Source organism: Phocoena sinus, chromosome 10, assembly GCF_008692025.1.
Source record: "Phocoena sinus isolate mPhoSin1 chromosome 10, mPhoSin1.pri, whole genome shotgun sequence".
In the NCBI taxonomy this organism is placed as follows: Eukaryota; Metazoa; Chordata; class Mammalia; order Artiodactyla; family Phocoenidae; genus Phocoena; species Phocoena sinus.
Window position 1 is genome coordinate 65182184 of NC_045772.1, and position 16200 is coordinate 65198383.

The 16200-nt window shown below is 43.0% G+C and overlaps 1 protein-coding gene across 6 annotated transcripts in view; it reads right to left on the minus strand.

Annotated features, from left to right (window-relative positions):
• The window catches only part of PFKM (phosphofructokinase, muscle), a 48300-nt gene that overhangs the window by 23075 nt on the left and 9025 nt on the right, over nucleotides 1–16200 (minus strand). Inside the window, exon 1 of one of the 6 annotated variants that reach the window (XM_032644592.1) lies at nucleotides 2385–2562. The exons of 3 other annotated variants lie outside the window; for them this stretch is intronic. The gene's annotated coding sequence lies outside the window, so the exon portion shown is untranslated. Of the gene's footprint in view, nucleotides 1–2367; nucleotides 2563–16200 lie in introns of those variants that run through there. 2 more of the 6 variants (XM_032644593.1, XM_032644596.1) reach the window with 2 other exon arrangements.

Here is a 16200-nt window from a genome sequence, read left to right on the forward strand (position 1 = left end):
TTCTCTCTCTCAAAGGAAAACAAAAGACCTACTTTCGTATCCATAAAAATGCCAATGGAACCATCACTCTCCCAGTTATCCGGGCTAAAATCTGTTATTTTTTAAATTTATCTCCTCTTTACTCTCAGAATCAAAACGGTTACCAAACCCTATTATTCTTCCTTCTTATTATCTTCCCTTATCCTTCTCTTCCTTTCTGTCCTCATTGCCTCTTTCCACCTGAATTCCTTACTACAATAGCTGGTCTCCCTCTGCTTGTGCTTCCCTTCTCCACTCTATTTGAGACACAAAATAAACCTCCATGGGAAGGTCATAGGCCCCTGAGGCCTCGGTGGAGGGAGGATTCATTCACACGAACAGGAGCTGATGACCTTTAAATACAGCTCATGTTTCTGCTGTGAACCCAGGGCAATCAGGGTAGCTGCTGATAAAGACATGGGTCACATCCACATACAGATCCACACACATGCCAATAAAATACATGCAATGAGACACTCATGAAGAAAAACATACAGAAACACACATAGTGCTGTTAACAAACACAGATTCACAGACATGCTACATATAATCAGTGCTGGCAGATAAACCCAAACTTTTTGGGTTGGCATTCAAACTTCCATGATCTAACTCTTGCCTAGAGTTTCAACCTTTGCTCCCATGAATCCCCTGCTCCGTTATCACCTGAACATTTCTTTGTTCCTCCCCACTTTTGTGCCTGTGCACACTGCATCACTTGTCCGGAAGGCCACCCTGGTTCTTTCCACAGATCAATATCCTACTCCATTATTTAAGGCCCGTCCTAGTCACATCCCTGTTAAACCTATTAAGCCCTCACTGATTACCACAGGTCAAGGAGGGCTTCTTTCTGGACCTCCTCTAATCACACATTGTCTGAAACCAGATCATTCACTTAGCACTTAATTACTACTTTATGCGATAGTTTAATTGCTTCTTACTTACTGAAAAGGTTGGACTAGATAAGGAGTCAGCAAACTACAGCCCACGGGCCAAATCAAGCCCTTCTAATGTTTTTGTATGGCAGCAAACTAAGAAAAGTCTTTACATTCTAAGTGGTGGAAAAAACAATTCCATGACATGTGAAAATTATATGAAATCCAGATTTCAGTGCTCATACCACTCACATTCTTTCGCATATTATCTATGGCTGCTTTTGTGCAGAAGAGATTATTGTGACAGAGACCCGATAGCCTGCAAAGCCTAAAACATTTACTATCTGGCCTTTAACAGAAAAAGTTTGCAGACACCTAGACTAATGATTGCTAAAGTCATTTCCCCAACTAGACTGAAAACTCCTTAGGGGGTAGATAATGTTCATTTTTTAAACTCTCCCACGGCCTACCAAAGCCTAAAGAAGTCTATGCACATAAGAACAGGAGTTCAATAAACTCTTATGGAAAGCATCAGTGAACTGACAAACAACAGGAAATGCACACAAATATAGAAAAATTTTTAAATATGCTTGGATACAGATGTACCTCTATATTCCCTCTACTTCTAACACATACAGATACAAATGGGACCTAAGAAAGAAGATAGTGACAAACAGTGAGAGGAATACAAACACACATAGATAGAAACACTCTCCTATTTAACCAGAGTTAAATAGTTAAACCAGAGTGTTCCTGTGCAAATTTCTGCAGTTCTCAAAAAAAAGAAAGACTAAGTGGTGGCAAATAGGAAGGCAAAATTTTGGAAAGAAAAGAACAAAACATGTGAGTACTATGTTGATCCCTTTTTCCCTGAGTTTTTTTCTTCTCAGCCACTCTGGGAGCTCATCACTGGCAGAAACCCATACAGGGATCTTCCACCCACAGAGGCTTCAGTGAGGGAGAGAATTCATCATAAACGGGGAAGGTTAGGAGTGCTGACCGGCAAAATACAGCTCAAATTCTTCTTCTGCATCTCTATGTTATAGAAGCACCAGTCACAGATATGCAAGCAGATTCATGAATAAACAGATCAACAGTGACACACGTAGAAACAGATATGTTAACACCTATATATAAAATCACAGGCGCGGAGATAAGCACGCGGGAGGGAGAAATACTGGAGTGGCAGCATTCTAGGTGCACTGATTTCAACTGGATGAGTGCCAGGGTAGGAGTCGGGCAGCCGAGGGCCACGAAGTCCGAATACCACCCACCCATCCGTGATTTCCAGGCAAAGGGGCAGTGCGCGCAAGCCGAGCGAAGGGGCTAGGATTCTTCACCCATCCCCCGCCTCAGCCCCTTCTTCTGATGCTATGCCACCTCTTTTTTTCCCTTCTGCTCCTTTCTGTTCTCCCCACCGCCTCCTCCCAGCACGTTCATTCCCACCTCGCTCTCAGCTTTCCCCCTCGCTCTTTACCCAAGGGCCCCTCTTGCCTTACAGCCTCAGCTCTCCTCCGCCCGGTCTTCCTTGCAGATTGTCCTTGGGGAAGGGGGGGAGGGGAGCTTGGCGAACACGGGGAGGAGCCAGGTGGAGGCAACAGGGGAGGGGAAAGAGGAGAGCCTTTCCAGCCTCCACTAAGCTGATGCTGGCCCGGAGGCTCCGCCTCCTCCTTGTCGCTTTTCTCCTCCCCTTCCCCCTCACGCTAAGAACACAGCTCAAATGTGACACCGGCTTAGTCTCTTCACTCCGCAGAGGGTTCTGGAGTCCCCGCATCTATCTCGGGAGCCATCAGCTCCTGTGTACAGTGGGAATCAGAATTTATTTAGTTACTTCCCTTGTCATCAGAGACACTTTTTTTCCGAGCGGGGGCTGCCTGAGACTCCTTGCATTCAAACATCCTCCACAGTCAATGATAAGCCTCCCTCTCTGGCCCTATCCATTGTCTCCCACCTCTATCACTCTTTGAACAAACATTTATTGGAAGTCTGTGTGCCAGGTTTTGTATTAGGTTCTGAGAGATGAAAAGACAAGTGAAACAGAATCCCTGCCCTTGAGGAACATTGATCACTGGTATTTTCTATGGAGGGACCTCAAAAACTCCTTTTACATTTACGTACCTTTCTCAGAGAAAATACGGAGAAGCTACCTAGGAATGAGAGTACTAAGAGGCAAGACCCCTGCCTTGATAGCCTCATTCTCAAGACTGCACTAGAAGCGGATGCAGGATTCTGATAGTGAACCAAGCATATCTGTTGGGCTACAAAGCAAACAGAATCCATTCTGGGAACATAGGTCCAATACTACCACAGCAAGAGGTGCAACCTTTACTCAGATCCTCTTTACTCTTTCCACTGCTCCACCCATGCCTTGTTTCAATGCCTCTCCACAGTCATCTCTCATCTCCTTGCTGTTTCTACTGCCCTTCCTCTCGCTTTCTTTCGTCTCTGCACCTGAACATTCTACAAACAATAAGAATGCAAGTGACTAGGAGATAAAACCATGTGACTACACAAAATTAACTTTTGTACTGCAAATGATACCATCAAGAAAGTGAAAAGACGGGGCTTCCCTGGTGGCGCAGTGGTTAAGAATCTGCCTGCCAATGCAGGGAACACGGGTTTGAGCCCTGGTCCGGGAAGATCCCACAAACCGCGGAGCAACTAAGCCCGTGCGCCACAGCTACTGAAGCCTGCGCGCCTAGAGCCCGTGCTCCGCAACAAGAGAAGCTACCGCAATGAGAAGGCCGCACACCGCAACGAAGAGTAGCCCCCGCTCGCTGCAACTAGAGAAAGCCCACGCGCAGCAAAGAAAACCCAACACAGCCAAAAATAAAAACAAACAAACAAATAAATAAATTTATAAAAAAAAAAAAAAGAAAGTGAAAAGACAACCCATGGAATGGGAGAAAATATTTGCAAATCATATATCTGATAAAGGACCACGTATCGAGAATATGTAACTCTGGCAACCCAACAATAAAAAGATAACGGAATTTAAAAATGGACAAAAGATCTGAACAGATACCTCACCAAAGAAGACAGATGATGGCAAATAAGCATATAAAATGATGCTCAACATCATATATCATTAGGAACCACAAATTAAAACAGAGACACCACTACAATCTATTAGAATGAAAAAAAAAAAAAAAACTGACAATACCAAATACTGACAAGAATGTGGAGCAACAAAGAACTCTCATTCTTTGTTGGTGCAAATGCAAAATGGTACAGTCACTTTAAAAGATAGTTTTGCAGTTTCTTACAAAGCTAAATATAGTATTACCATATGATCCAGCAATCACACTCCTAAATATTTACACAAATGAGTTGAAAACTATATCCATACAAAACCCTGCACATGAGTGTTTACAGCAGCTTTATTCATAAGTGCCAGAAACTGGAAGCGACCAAAATGCCCCTCAAAAGGTGAATGGATAATCAAACTGTGGTACATCCATACAGTGGAATCTTGCAATTAAAAAAAAAAAATGACCCGTCAAGCCAAGAAAAGACATGGAGGAAGCTTAAATACAAATTGCTTAGTGAAATAAGCCAGTCTGAAAAGGCTACGTACGTATGTATGATTCCAACTATATGACAGTCTGGAAAAAGTGAAACTATAAAGACAGTGAAAAGATCAGTGGTTGCCAAGGGCTCAGAGTAGAGATGGAGCAATAGATAGGCAGAACACAAGGGATTCTTAGGGCAGTGAAACTATTCTGTGTGATACTCTAATGGAGGATACATGACATTATGTATCTGTCAAAAGTTATAGAACTGTACAACACAAAGAGTAAACCCTAGTGTAAACTATGAACTTTAATCAATTATAATGTATCAATACTGGTTCAACAATTGTAACAAATATACCACACCACTGTAAGATGTTAATAATAGGGGAAACTGAGGAGAAAACAGAGAGGATATATGGAAACTCTCTGTGCAATCTGCTCAATTTTCTGTAAGCCTAAAACTTCTCTAACAAATAAAGTCTATTAATTTCAAATATATATTCTGTTCAATGAAATATCAAATAAAATTGTGATATTAAAAAAATGGGCAAGGGTTTGAAAAGACATTTATCTAAAGTAAATATACAAATAACCAATAAGTACATAAAAGGCACTTTCTTTTTTTGAAGATTATTATTAATTCCATTTCTTTAATACATATAGGCATATTCAAATCATCTGTTTCTCCTTGTGTGAATTTTGGCGGATTGTGTCTTTCAAGGGATCGGTCCTTTCCATCTAGGTTATCAAACTTGTAGGCATAGGGTTGTTCATCGTATTCCCGTATTATACTTTTAATTTCCATGGCATCTGTAGTGATGTCCCTGCTTTCATTTTGGGTATTAGTAATCTGTGTCCTCTTTCTTTTCTTCTTAGTTACCCTAGCTAGGGATTTATTAACGTTATTGATCTTTTCAAAGAACCAGCTTTTGGTTTCATTAATTTTCTCTGTTGATTTCTTGTTTTCAATTTTATTGACTTCTGCTCTAATTCTTTTGGTTTTTTTTTTTTTTCCTGCTTACTCTGGATTTAATTTACTCTTCACCTATAGTTTCCCAAGATGGAAACTTAGGGAACTATAAGAGATTTAGATCATCTTCTTTTCTGATATATACATTCAAGGCTATAAATTTCCCTCTAAGCACTGCTTTCTCTGTATCTAACAAATTTTAATAAGTTGTTTTTCATTTAGTTCAAAATATATTTAAATTCCCTTGAGATTTTTTCTTTGACTCATGCGTTATTTAGAAGTATGTTGTTTAATCTCCAAGTATTGGGGGATTCTCCAGTTATCTTTCTGTTATTGATTTCTAGTTTAATTCCACTGTGGTCTGAAACCAGCCATCGTATAATTTCTGTTCTTTTAAATTAGTTAAGATGTTTTTTATAGCCCAGAATGTGGTCTAGCTTGGTAAATATGTTATCATGTATGTATGAATGTATGAATGAATATGTATGGGTGAATCATGTGACCCTGAGAAAAATTTATATTTGGCTGTCGTTGGATGAATTGTTTTTTACGCTTTTTTCCTGGTAATTGATTTCTAACCTCATAGCATTGTGGTCGGAAAAGATGCTTGATACGATTCCAATTTTCTTAAATTTACCAAGGCTTGATTTGTGACCCAAGATGTGATCTATCCTGGAGAATGTTCCGTGTACACTTGAGAAGAAACTTTAATCTGCTGTTTTCGGATGGAATGTCCTATAAACATCAATCAAATCTATCTGGTCTATTTTGTCATTTAAAGCTTGTGTTTCCTTATTAATTTTCTGTCTGATCTGTCCATTGGTTAAAGTCTCCCACTATTATTGTGTTACTGTCAATTTCCTCTTTTAAAGCTGTTAGCATTTGCCTTATGTATTGATGTGCTCCTATGTTGGTGCATATATATTTATAATTGTTTTATCTCCTTCTTGGATTGATCCCTTGATCATTATGTAGTGGCCTTCCTTGTCTCTTGTAACATTCTTTATTTTAAAGTCTATTTTATCTGATATGAGTATTGCTACTCCAGATTTCTTTTGATTTCCATTTGCATTTTCTATCCCCTCACTTTCAGTCTGTATGGGTCCCTAGGTCTTCAGTGGGTCTCTTGTAGACAGCATATATATAGGTCTTGTTTTTGTATCCATTCAGTAAGCCTGTGTCTTTTGGTTGGAGCACTTAATCCATTCACATTTAAGGTAATTATCGATATGTATGTTCCTATTACCATTTTCTTAATTGTTTTGGATTTGTTTTTGTAGGTCCGTTTCTTCTCTTGTGTTTACCACTTAGAGAAGTTCCTTTAGCATTTGTCGTAGAGATGTTTGGTGGTGCTGAATTCTGTTAGCTTTTGGTTGCCTGTAACGTTTTTGATTTCTCCGTCGAATCTGAACGAGACCCTTGCCGGGTAGAGTAATCTTGGTTGTAGGTTCTTCCCTTTCATCACTTTAAATATATCGTGCCACTGCCTGTGGCTTGTAGAGTTTCTGCTGAGAAATCAGCTGTTAACCTTATGGGAGTTCCCTTGTTGCTTTTAATAATTTTTGTCTTTAATTTTTGTCAATTTGATTACTATGTGTCTCGGCGTGTTTCTCCTTGGGTTTATCCTGCCTGGGACTCTCTGCGCTTCCTGGACTTGGGTGGCTATTTCCTTTCCCATGTTAGGGAAGTTTTTGACTATAATCTCTTCAAATATTTTCTCGGGTCCTTTCTCTCTCTCTTCTCCTTCTGGGACCCCTATAATGCGAATGTTGGTGTGTTTAATGTCCCAGAGGTCTTTTTGGCTGTTTTCATTTTTTTTTTCTTTCTTCTGTTCCGCGGCAGTGAATTCCACCATTCTGCCTTCCAGGTCACTTATCCGTTCTTCTGCCTCAGTTATTCTGCTATTGATTCCTTCTAGTGTATTTTTCATTTCAGTTATTGTATTGTTCATCTCTGTTTGTTTGTTCTTTAATTCTTCTAGGTGTTCGTTCTTTAATTCTTCTAGGTCCTTGTTAAACATTTATTGCATCTTCTCGATCTTTGCCTCCATTCTTTTTCCGAGGTCCTGGATCATCTTCCCTGTCATTATTCTGAATTCTTTTTCTGGAAGGTTGCCTATCTCCACTACATTTAGTTGTTTTTCTGGGGTTTTATCTTGTTCCTTCATCTGGTACATAGTCCTCTGCCTTTTCATTTTATCTGTCTTTCTGTGAATGTGGTTTTTGTTCCATAGACTGCAGGATTGTAGTTCTTCTTGCTTCTGCTGTCTGCCCTCTGGTGGATGAGGCTGTCTCAGAGGCTTGTGCAAGCTTCCTGATGGGAGGGACTGGTGGTGTGTTTCTTTGGTGGGCAAAGCTCAGTAAAACTTTAATCCACTTGTCTGCTAATGGGTGGGGCTGAGTTTCCTCCCTGTTGGTTGTTTGGCCTGAGGCAACCCAGCACTGGAGGCTATAGGCTTTTTTGGTGGGGCTATCCAGGAGGGCTCATGCCAAGGAGTATTTCCAAGAAATTCTGCTGCCAGTGTCCCTGTCCCCACGGTGAGCCACAGCCACCCCCCATCTCTGCAGGAGACCCCCCCAACCCTACCAGGTAGGTCTAGTTCAGTCTCCTGTGGGGGTCACTTCTCCTTCCCCCTGGGTCCTGGTGCACACACTACTTTGTGTGTGCCCTCCAAGAATGGAGTCTCTGTTTCCCCCAGTCCTTTGAAGTCCTGCAATCAAATACCTCTAGACTTCAAAGTCTGATTCTCTGGGAATTCCTCTTCCCGTTGCCAGACCCCCAGGTTGGGAAGCCTGATGTGGTGCTCAGAACATTTACTCCAGTGGTGGACTTCTGTGGTATAATTGTTGTCCAGTCTGTGAGTCATTCACCCAGCGGTTATGGGATTTGATTTTATTGTGACTGTGCTCCTCCTACCATCTCATTGTGGCTCTCCTTTGTCTTTGGACGTGGGGTATCTTTTTTGGTGAGTCCCAATGTCTTCCTATCGACTGTTCAGCAGTTAGTTGTGATTCTGGTGTCTCGTAAGAGGGTGTGAGTGCATGTCCTCTATTCCGCCATCTTGAACCAATCTTTCGATGAATTGTTGATGTCAGTAATATTCAGTTCATTGATGGCATTGAGTTTAACTATGTCTGTACTTATTTTCTGTATGCTACGTCTGTCCACTCCTGAAAGATGCTGAAGTCTCCATTTCTGATAGTCAATTCATCTATTTCTCCTTTTAGTGCTATCAGTTTTTGCCTCATGTAGTTTGTGTGGCGCCTTTAGGGACTTTCCACCCCCTCACTTGTTCCCGTAAACCAACCTCTTGCGCCACTCCTTCTCCCTATCGAAACCAATTCTTCTCCCTATCGTGTGCCACTCCTTCTCCCTATCGAAACCAATTCTTCTCCCTATCGAAACCATTCTTGGAATTTTTCAGTTGACCGGGACTTTCCAGCCAGCGGGTAATTTTCCAGTTGCCCGTAACAGGTATACGCCCTAACCGCCACAATGAACGAACAACTGTAACGGCCAGAAGGTGGGGCAAAAGTTCCTAAGCCAATAAATTCAAAAGTCACCACATTTACCCAATCATTGTGAGAATATACCCGCCCTATGAGTAAATAAACCTATAAAAAGTATGTGATTCCGCTTTTAGGGGTTCCCCATCGGCCTCCTGTGTGAGGTTCAGGGAACCCCGGTGCATCAGCTCCTAATAAACCTCTTGCATGTTGCAGCGGCTCTCGACTCTTGGCGGTTCTTGGGCGAGTTGGAATCCCTCGTAGACCGTTTGGGTCTAACATTTGGGGGCTCGTCCGGGATCCCCACTCGCTCCCGGGTCACAAGAACATCGGGAGTCGGAGGTATCAGGTAGGCTTAAGCCTAATTGTCTGTTTGTTTGTCGTTTGTTTGTTGCTAGCCGCCATTAGGAAAAAGCTGTGCGAACCGGCTTGCTGTGAAATCTGTATTGGACTCCTGGCTAGGCAGACGTGCGATAGCTGGTGTCCACGGGCCCCGGGGGACGCCCTGGTGGTCCATCTGGAAGGAGAAACAAATTTTGTCTCCCCTTCATCTGGTTCTGGCAGGTTATATAAGCTGCCATCTGAATTTGAGTTGGTTTCAGTTTTAAGTTCGCGGCGGCAATATCAATGTGTGTCTTTTGAAATTTTATTGTTTTTCTGTACTATTATCTTTCTTTTGACGGACGACAATGGGACAAACTATGACGACTCCTCTTTCTCTTACCCTAAGCCACTGGACCGAAGTTAGGGCTAGGGCCCACAACCTTTCAGTAGAAGTAAGGAAAGGAAAATGGCAAACGCTGTGTACCTCTGAGTGGCCTACATTTCAGACAGGGTGGCCACCCGAAGGATCTTTTTTGTTAGATAAGGTCGGGCCAGTCAAGTCTAGGGTCTTTAATACAGGACCCCACGGACACCCAGACCAGATACCATATATTCTGGTCTGGGAAGATCTAGTTCTCTCCCCGCCTCCGTGGGTCCGGCCCTTTGTTTCCTCAACAGGCACGTCTGCATGCGCTCCAGCACAATCGGAGATATTGGCCCTGAAGAAAACCCCAGACACGGAAAAGTCACCTGCTGCCCCGGACCCGCCAAAGGCGATATATCCTCACCTGCAGTCTGATTTGCTTCATTTAGATCCCCCACCTCCTTATCCTCCGGTCCTAAATCCCATGCCGCCCCTAGGACCCCCAGCTTCACAACCCTCCGCATCAGTAGGGCCACCTGTTATGGCGGAAGGGGGGGTCCCTCGGCGGGCACCAGAAGCAGGAGGGCTGTTTCCCCGGATTCCACTGCTTTACCCCTTAGAGAATATGGCCCCCCCGATAACCACGGGAATAGGCCCCTTCAATACTGGCCCTTTTCCTCTGCAGATCTTTATAACTGGAAGATGCATAACCCTACTTTCTCTGAAAACCCACAGGCTCTTACTGCTTTAATAGTCTCTTGTCTTCTCCCACCAACCCACCTGGGATGACTGTCAACAGCTCCTCCAGACTCTCCTCACAACTGAGGAGAGACAACGAGTTCTCCTGGAAGCTAGAAAGAATGTGTTAGGCGCCAATGGACAACCTACCCAGTTGCCTAACGAGATTGATGCCGGTTTTCCACTCGTCAGGCCGAATTGGGACTTTAATACCCCGGAAGTTAAAAAGCCAGGAACTAATAATTACCGACCGGTACAAGACCTACGAGAGCCTTACTTTGCCTTCGAGTGGAAGGATCCAGCCTCTGGGATGTCAGGCCAGCTGACATGGACTCGCCTGCCACAAGGATTCAAGAACTCCCCCACCATTTTTGATGAGGCTCTCCACCAGGATTTGGCATCTTATAGAGAATCCAATCCCCAGGTAACTCTACTTCAATATGTCGATGATATTCTTTTAGCTGCTGAAACCCAAGAGGACTGCATCAAGGGAACTGAGAGGCTGTTAACAGAACTGGGAACATTGGGATATCGGGCTTCAGCAAAGAAAGCACAAATATGTCAACGACAGGTTAGTTACCTGGGGTACTTGTTAAAAGGAGGACAGAGATGGCTTTCGGAAAGCAGGAAAGACACTGTTGCCTGGATACCGGCCCCCAAGAGTCCCAAACAAGTTAGAGAATTTTTGGGGACGGCCGGATTTTGTAGGCTATGGATTCCGGGGTTTGCTGAATTAGCAGCCCCTCTATATCCTCTGACCAAAAATGGCATCCCTTTTGCTTGGGGGGATAAAGAACAACGGGCCTTTGACCAAATTAAACGAGCCCTGCTATCAGCCCCAGCTTTGGGGCTACCAGATATCACTAAGCCTTTTCATCTGTACGTGGCCGAGAATAAAGGTATTGCAAAGGGAGTACTAACTCAGAAACTGGGCCCCTGGAATCGCCCGGTTGCGTACCTATAAAAGAAATTGGATCCTGTGGCAGCGGGATGGCCCGCCTGCTTAAAAATAATCGCCGCAGTGGCCGCCTTGGTCAAAGATGCTGACAAACTGACTTTGGGGCAGAACTTAACGATAACAGCCCCCCATGCATTAGAAAGTGTGATTCGCCAGCCACCCGACAGATGGCTAACAAATGCCAGAATGACTCATTACCAAGCCCTGCTGTTAAACTCAGATCGTATTAAGTTTACATCAGCCACAGGACTCAACCCGGCCACCTTGTTACCCGACCCTGACCTGGAAAGCACTACCGTCATCCATGATTGTCAGGAAGTACTGGCTGCAGCACACGGTAGCAGACCAGACTTGATGGATCAGCCCCTCCCCAACGCCGACGTTACCTGGTTTACTGACGGAAGCAGTTTCCTAGAGGAAGTTTTTATAGATACCTTCTCAGGATGGGTAGAAGCTTTCCCGACGAAGAAGGAGACAGCTACTGTGGTGGCCAAAAAGATCTTAGAAGAAATTTTCCCCCGGTTCGGGGCACCAAAGGTAATAGGATCAGATAATGGTCCCGCCTTCGTCGCCCAGGCTGTTGGGACTCCAGTTGGTCCAAAAGGAGGTGTGGTCCCAGCTGGCAGAGGCTTACCGACCAGGAACACCAGCAGAGGCTCATCCCTTCCAAGTTGGAGATTCCGTGTACGTCCGTCGGCACCGAACCCAGACTCTAGAGCCTCGGTGGAAAGGACCATACATCGTCCTGCTCACCACCCCCACGGCTATAAAGGTAGACGGCATCGCTGCGTGGATCCTCGCTTCACACGTGAAGGCCGCACCAGCATCTGCATCATCGGAATGGCGAGCCCAAAAGACCAGCAACCCGCTCAAGCTCAAGCTTCTGCGATCATCAGACTTATAACTTTAACTTTGTTACCCCTACTGACTATGAATACGAAGGCAAAAGAAGGTTTAAGAGAGAGCCCATAACCCTCACCCTGGCTGTACTCCTAGGACTAGGAATGGCAGCCGGGGTAGGAACAGGTGCAACAGCCCTCATTCAACAACCTCACTACTATGATGCCTTGAGACAAGCAGTAGATGTCGACCTCCGGGCGTTAGAAAGTTCCATAACTCAGTTAAAAGAATCCCTCACCTCGCTTTCAGAGGTGGTAATGCAAAACAGGAGGGGATTAGATCTGCTGTTCCTTAAGAAGGGCGGACTATGTGCTGCACTAAAAGAAAAATGCTGTTTTTATATTGATCATTCTGGGGCTATTACCAAAACTATGGACAAACTTAGGGAGCGCCTGGACAAAAGACAACAGGAAAGGGAAAATCAAAAAAGGATGGTTTCAATCATGGTTTGATAAATCTCCCTGGCTTACTACTTTAGTTTCCACCTTGTTAGGGCCCCTCATTATTTTATTGTTGCTCTTAACTTTTGGACCATGCATTCTGAATCGCCTGATAGCCTTTATTAGAGAACGCATTAGTACGGTACAAGTTTTAATGCTAAGGCAACAATACCAAAACTCGCAAAAAGAAACTGAAATTCCATGATTGAAATTAGTTACAAAAAAACAAAAGGGGGGAATGTGGGGCCTTTAGGGACTTTCCACCCCCTCACTTGTTCCCGTAAACCAACCTCTTGCGCCACTCCTTCTCCCTATCGAAACCAATTCTTCTCCCTATCGTGTGCCACTCCTTCTCCCTATCGAAACCATTCTTGGAGTTTTTCAGTTGACGGGGGCTTTCCAGCCAGCGGGTAATTTTCCAGTTGCCCGTAACAGGTATACGCCCTAACCGCCACAATGAACGAACAACTGTAACGGCCAGAAGGTGGGGCAAAAGTTCCTAAGCCAATAAATTCAAAAGTCACCACATTTACCCAATCATTGTGAGAATATACCCGCCCTATGAGTAAATAAACCTATAAAAAGTATGTGATTCCGCTTTTAGGGGTTCCCCATCGGCCTCCTGTGTGAGGTTCAGGGAACCCCGGTGCATCGGCTCCTAATAAACCTCTTGCGTGTTGCAGCGGCTCTCGACTCTTGGCGGTTCTTGGGCGAGTTGGAATCCCTCGTAGACCGTTTGGGTCTAACAGTTTGATGCTGTGTGTTAGGCACATAGACATTAAGAATTATTATATCTTCTTGGAGAATTGAGCCCTTTAACATTATGCAATGCCCTTTTTCAACCCTGGTAACTCTTCTTTGAAGTCTGCTCTGTCTAAAATTAAAATTATCCTGCTTTCTTTGATTAGTGTTAGAATGGGATATTTTTCTCCATCCATTTACTTTTTATCTATAGATATCTTTATATTTAAAGTGGGTTTTTTTGTAGATAACACATAGTTGGGTCATGTTTTCAGATCAACTCTGACAATCTGTCTTTTAATTGGTACATTTAGACCACTGACATTCAAAATGAGTATTGGATTAATATCTACCATATTCATTACCATTTTCTATTTGTTGTCCTGTTCTTTGTTCCTATTTTTGTCTTCCACTCTTTTTCTGCCTTTTGTGGTTTTACCTCAGTATTTTATGTGACTATTTTCTCTCCTTTCTTAGCATATCAGTAATACCTTATTACTTCTTTTAGTGGTTGCCCTAGAATTTGCAATATACATTTGCAACTAATTCAAGTTTCAAATAATACTATTTCTGAAGATTTCCATCTCTCTGCTTACATTGCTTGTCTATTCTTACATGCTATTTTATCCATTAGAACCCTTAGCACATTAATCATAGGTGTTCAAAATTTCTGGTCTGATAATTCCAACATCACTGCCACGTTTGGTTCTGATGTTTGCCCTGTCTCTTCAAATTGTGTTTTTTTGCCTTTTTATATGCCTTATAACTTTTTCTTGGCAGCCAGACATGACATACTAGATAAAAGAAAATGGACTTGAGGATATGGGGAGGGGGAAGGGTGAGCTGTGACAGGGCGAGAGAGAGTCATGGACATGTACACACTAACAAACGTAAGGTAGATTGCTAGGGGGAAGCAGCCGCATGGCACAGGGATATCAGCTCGGTGCTTTGTGACTGCCTGGAGGGGTGGGATAGGGAGGGTGGGAGGGAGGGAGACACAAGAGGGAAGAGATATGGGAACATATGTGTATGTATAACTGATTCACTTTGTTATAAAGCAGAAACTAACACACCATTGTAAAGCAATTATACTCCAATAAAGATGTAAAAAAAAAAAGAAAGAAAGTGCTGTAAATAGGCCTTAATGATGTGGTCTTAAATATGGAGGGAGGGAAAGCATTCTACAGTCCTACGGTTAGATTTCAGTCTTTTACAGTGCCTATGCCTCTGGACTATGAATTTCACAAGTGTTTCTTGCTTTTTTTTCCTCCCCACCCCCCTTAGGTGGGATAGGACAGCTAGAGTGGGCTGGAGTTGGGTATTTCCCTTCCTCAGGTCAGTTAGACTCTGATAACTTACCCCAGTAAGTTAGGCTCTGGTTAACTAGTTTCTCCTGAAGGCAGGCCTTGTTAAGAAGAATAAAGTACTCTTGTAACAGGCAGGAACAAATCTGACTCCATATTGGATCTATTTCTTTTACTTTAACCTTTGTAGTCTATTCCTTTTGCTACAAGTCAGTCACTAATGGGATGTTGCCTATAAGCTTAAATTATACATAATGGTCCATCTCTGAGAACCCTGCCTCCCATATAATGAACGTTAAGCTAATATACTTTGTTTACCTTACAGGAAACCTTCTGACCAGGTCCACCTGTGAATGGCTGCAGGGAGGAAGAAATGAACATATGTAGGAACCAGGATTTTACCCCCCCTTTTAGTATAAAAGAAGCCTGAATTCTAACTCAGGGAAGATGGTTTTTGGGGACACTAATCTACCATCTTCTCAGTCTGCTGGCTTTCCAAATAAAGCTGCTATTCCTTGCCCCAACAACTCATCTCTCAATTTACTGGCTTGTCATGAGTAAGGCAGTACAAGCTTGGACTTGGTAGCACTCTGGTTTAGTTCAAAATGGTTCCTCTTCTCCTCTCCCTGCTGGAAGCCCAAGGAGATTTTTCTCTGATATTTACTGTGGGAATCTGGTCAAACTCTTGGAAGTAAATCTCACAATATTATGAGGTCTTCCTTTGATTAGATCCTCCTATAGTTTTTTACTCCTAGAATTGTGTGCACTGAGCCTCCAGTAATTTATCAATTACAGTTCAGGCTTTCCTACCCCTTCACTGGTTCCCGAGGTTTCCACTCCTGGGTCTCTGCTCCAGTAAGCTGTGATAAACTGTATTCACCTGTTTGTCTCTCCAATTTTGGGGTCAACAGTTTGCCCTTTGTCTTTCCCTCTCTTACAGATTCAAGAAGAGTTGTTGGTTTTTCAGTCTTTTTACTATTACTTGCTGTTAGCACGGAGTATGACTTCTAAGCGCCTTACATGGGGAAACTGGAAGACAGAAGCCCAAATTATACATATTAAATGGGTGAATTTTATGATATGTGAATTACATCTCAATAAATATGTATTTAAAATTTGAAAAAGGAGAGGCTGGAAAAGCTCCCCATACATTCTGGGGTTTTTAACTCCAAAAATTAATCTAAAGGCTGAAATTTAAAAATCAATCCACCCCTTCCCCTTTCTACCCACTACAGACTCCTATATCTTCATTGAAAGTGTTCTTAATGAATTGCTACATTAATGAGTCTACCTTAATTAGGTAAAGACAAGGAAATGTCACTCACTCATAGCCTTATCCCAAGATACTTGATCCTTTAGATCCCTTTTTCTGTCCAGGGATCAATCATCCCTAGGAGTTCCTAGAAAACTATATGAGCACAATTCAAAGGAATATCATCTTAAAAGGCACCGAGGGAACTTTCAGGTCAGTTGGAGGTTGGAATCACAGAAAGTACTTAGGCCTTGCCTATGGTCATCCTGGTGTAATACCCAAATTTGAAGATGTTACT